General features: G+C 43.7%; 1 pseudogene across 1 annotated transcript; it reads right to left on the reverse strand.

The window, feature by feature from the left end:
* Nucleotides 1-2,313: 2,313 nt before the first annotated feature.
* Nucleotides 2,314-4,154, reverse strand: LOC308430430 (A-kinase anchor protein 10, mitochondrial-like; annotated as a pseudogene). The gene is made up of 2 exons: nt 3,241-4,154; nt 2,314-3,198 (listed from the first exon to the last, which is right to left on the reverse strand). The product of its transcript is annotated as an A-kinase anchor protein 10, mitochondrial-like (transcript).
* Between the last annotated feature and the right edge of the window lie 204 nt (nt 4,155-4,358).

Below are 4,358 nucleotides of genomic sequence, written 5' to 3' on the forward strand. Positions count from 1 at the left end.
GCCACTCTATATATGAACTAACACCTCTCAACAGTAAATAAAAACCTCTTAGAAACTAGTAACTTAGCAGAGCTCCTGTTTCCACCAATCCAAGAGCTAATGCCACCAGGTGACTCTTCAGGCCTGTATGAAAGCTTCCCTCCTCATCGTATCTGCCTCTCTGGTGTACCAACCACTATTTTAATGTTGCCCTGATTTATGACTGTCTCTGATTATAAAACTATAAATAAAACCAAAAACGTGAATGTGCTTCTATGTTGGAACATGACATTTGGGTAACCTAAATCTGTGTTTCCAGGCCATAGTCTCTCAAAATCGCTCCAGTGTAAACTACCTCTTAGTGCCTTTAGGAAGCTGTGTGTGGTTTTTACCCAGACAATAGTTAGACATGAGCACAGGGAGAGGATTCTGTGAGAGAGGATGTCAACAAGAGTGGGGAAGAGATGAAAGAATGAGATGAACAGGTTCACAGGATTCAACCACTTTGCACACACCTATGGAAATTCTATAAAGAATCCTTGGTTTTGCACAGATAAAATTAGACTAAAGAAGTTCCTAACTGAGGTCCAGATGCAATGAAGGACTAGAAGCCACCTAGTCTTGCTATCTCGAGTCATCAGCATCTGTTCCTTAGGACCTAGGAACAGGTGACAAGAGTCACATCCAGGCACTTGCTCATGGGTCTAGGTGGCAGGGTCAGAGCATGTGGAAGAAGCTAATTGAATTCTGGGCATCCCTCAGCCCCATAGCAACCAACCATTTACTATGCAATTACTTGAGTCACATGTTTCCATTGGAGTCTTTGTGTTTGTGACTGGAAGGTTCTTCTAAGGTCATATAATTGCCCTCATCATATATGTATACATACATATATATATATATATATATACATATATACACACATATAAATATGTGTGTACATATATGTATATATGTAATATATATGTACTGTATATATATGTATATATGTGCATATGTATATGTAATGTATATGTATATCTAGATTTATATCTATCTATATATGTATATATATAAAATCAAACACAATTAAATAAAATATGGTTTAAGTACATAAATTCTTCAGAATAACAGAGATGGTACATAGTACCAAAAACATATACACAGTCTTTTTGCTTCTTCTGTTGAACAGTGTGCCTCTCTACAATCAATATTGTAATGAAATAAATTATCTATTCATTCAAGATTTTCCCAAGGACAGAGGTGATTAATAATTACTCTCTCTCTCCCTCTTTCTCTCCCCCCCCCTCAAATTCTGAGCAAAAGCAATAACATAAAAACTGCCTTTCTCTCTAAACTGTGACACACAAGAAAGCGCTGGCACCACGTGGCCAGGGCTGCGTGCTTGCCAACTGGGTGGCCCTGCCAACAGCTGTGCCACAGCTGCAAAGCCAACCAAGCAGAAGGGCAGCGAGTGAGTCTCCTACTGTCTGAAGACAGAAAGAAAAAAGGCAACTGCATGTTTTCCATTCACAGTAAGGAATTGGGGAGACACTGAAAAGGGAGCGCTTCTGTTCCCACCTTATTAAAAAAATAAACTAAAATTTGTGAATGTGTTCTAAGTAGCGCATGGGAAAAACTGGAGTGATCATTTTTTTCCCATGTGTATTCTGAAGAGGGTATGAAGCATCTGTAGTATAGCATTCCTATAGAGAAATGGGTCTTGGTGCTCAAAGTAACTAAATCTGCCCCTTTGTCAGCAGAGGAGAGACCTTTGAGGATACACCCTCTCGGGAGGGAAGGAAATGTGAGCAGTGTGCTCTGTCGGTGAAGAGAAGGATGCACCACTGAGGCTCGCTCGACCAGCCAGCTACCAGCCAGCTTTCTAAACTAATGCTTCTGTGAAGGAAGTCTACACAAGGAATCCTCTGCTCCACAGACTGCTGGCCCACACTGCCACTTGCAGCTGCTCGCTCCAGACAGGACAGACTCACCTGTGACCCCCTAGGAGACAAGAAGGAAGCACCTCTGTCTCGGGCTTCCTGACACAGCTAAGGAAGGACTCTGCTGCAAGCATGTAGTCCCTGTCTATCCCGGTGGGTACGGCCACTGGAAAACTAATGGTCTAGTAACGTCACCAACACCACTTTGTGTCTCGGGACTCACACTGTCATCATTATGTGTGCCATCTCTGTCTACACTGAACAGCCACTCTGGGACTGTCTCCCGTTCTTCCCTGGGAACAGTGAAAAGAAATGCAATGCTCCGTTTTCATTGGCTGTGATGAGGGATCCGTCCAAAGGGGAAAGTTCTTATTTTTTTTCAATATCGGATTTCCTTATCAATGGTTTCGAGTCATCGCTGTGCAGATGTCCCTCGAGGTTGATCTCCCTGTGTCTGCTTCCTACCGTTGCTCACTATCGTTTCCGCAGCCCTCCAAGCTGGCTCGTTCTCGACCTCGTCAGTCTTTCCTTGTGCCCACTTCATAGCTTCCGAGAACGCGAATCCTTTCCATTTCTCCACACCAAGTTCAGGCTCAGACTCTCAGATGAACTGCCCCAAGTCACTAACTCTTCCAAAGAGCATCTTTCCCTCATGTGTCCATCCATGTAAAGATTCTGCATCCAGACTTGCAGTGCCCACAAATGTTGCTTCACCAAAAATTTTCAGAATTTTAATACTGGCTTATTTTTTTCCATACTAGACAGAACAGTGGAGCCGTCTGAGAGAAACTCCTCAGGAAGGCAGACAGAGCCCTGAGCAGCCAGTGAAACAATCCCTCCAAGAAATCCATCTCCTCGAACCGAATGGATGAGATCATTCAAATATTTGAAATAAAGATTGCTGGACAGAAAACCAGGCCAAAAAAAAAAAAAAAAAAAAAAAGACCTTCACTATGGTTGTCTGGGCCTGAGATAATAAAATTATAAAGCAGTTAGGAAGTGGCCCACCTTCCCTGCAGATATTAGATTCAATTTCTAATCACACAACATCATTGGATCCAAGGGGGTGTGGCTTGGAGGGGAAAGTACTTCCTTTAGAAAATCATGGCATCGTTAGGCGCTTTCTGTCTATCATAATGGCGCTTTTTGGCAGCAAGCTGAGACTGGAAATTATCCTCTGCTAACCAGGATTGTAAGATAGCCACTGCATCTTCTTCTGCCATGCATTCAGAAAATGGAAAGAGGGCTGACTCATGGAAGAGATTATCAGCCAGGTTAACAGTTCCACTGGTCAGCACTGGTCAGCACTGGTCAGCACTGGTCAGCACTGGTCAGAAACGGTGACTCTGCAGAAACTCATTAAAGCTCTCTTGCTCCATTGCACTAAAGACTGCAGCCTGCGCCAGAACCAGAGTTTGGACCTACCTGTCCATCGTCTCCATAAACCTTTGCTATGATGTCATTTCTCATGGCTTCTGCAATTGGTATAGGTTTAGCAGCATCTGGAGATCTGTATTTGGTAAAAGCATTCACTGCATCTTGTGCTGTACTTTTTATTAGTTTTCCTGACAGGTCTCTCAGTGGAAAAGAGCAACCATTTCTACTGGCTACTGCAAGTCTGGAAGAAGATTCTTGAGAGTCTGTGTAAATATGATGAGTTCCTATTCTGGCCACTTCGCGATGGAGAGAATGGGCATTGTGACCTTCCTGGGGGTGCAGCAAGTGATTCTGAGAGTTTTCTGAGACCTACAACTCAGGTACCTTCGGACTGAGTCACAAGGAGTGGAGCTGAGCTAGAATCTCCCAACCTCCTGTCAAGAGACTGTTACAGAAGATGCTGTGGTTTCATGCTTTTCAGATGGAGAGACAGGCTCAGCCAGTGAACTCTGTCTCGCCGTGTGTAGACTGTCTGTTCTTATTTGGGAGCAAGTTGTAGAGTGAAACTTTCAGCCTGTAACCAAAATTTCACCAGGTGCTCCATTCTCTGGAGTTCCATAAACTGAAAGAAATATGGAAGGACACCACTGTCACGCAGACCTGCTCAAGGGTCTTTGAAAGACTGGATTCGGTCTCTTGAGTCTGATTTGGTCTCAGGATCTGCCTAGGCCTCTGAAATAAGCAGCCTCCAATGTGGCTTGGCTAATTCTTAAGTGTTGCTGTCCTGCTACTTTAAGAGGAGGTCATGTTGGCAGAAATGGCATTGATTGCAACATGACTTTCTATAGCTTCCAGAAAGGCATGATTTTTAGTGCTTTTTTGTTGTGGTGGGGCCCCAGTGGGATGTCAGGGGGAGGAGTAGAGTTTCCTGCCCTCATCGTAAAAAAACAGAGACCCAAGAAACACTATAGGGTAGTGTAAGTTTCCTATCAGCTATGGGACACTTCTTTCATGGGATGGATGCCCAGAGGTGCCTGGATAGTTCCTTTCATTTAGACACTGACTTCCACTGTATACCTA

This window comes from Micromys minutus, assembly GCF_963924665.1.
Source record: "Micromys minutus genome assembly, chromosome: 15".
Classification (NCBI taxonomy): domain Eukaryota; kingdom Metazoa; phylum Chordata; class Mammalia; order Rodentia; family Muridae; genus Micromys; species Micromys minutus.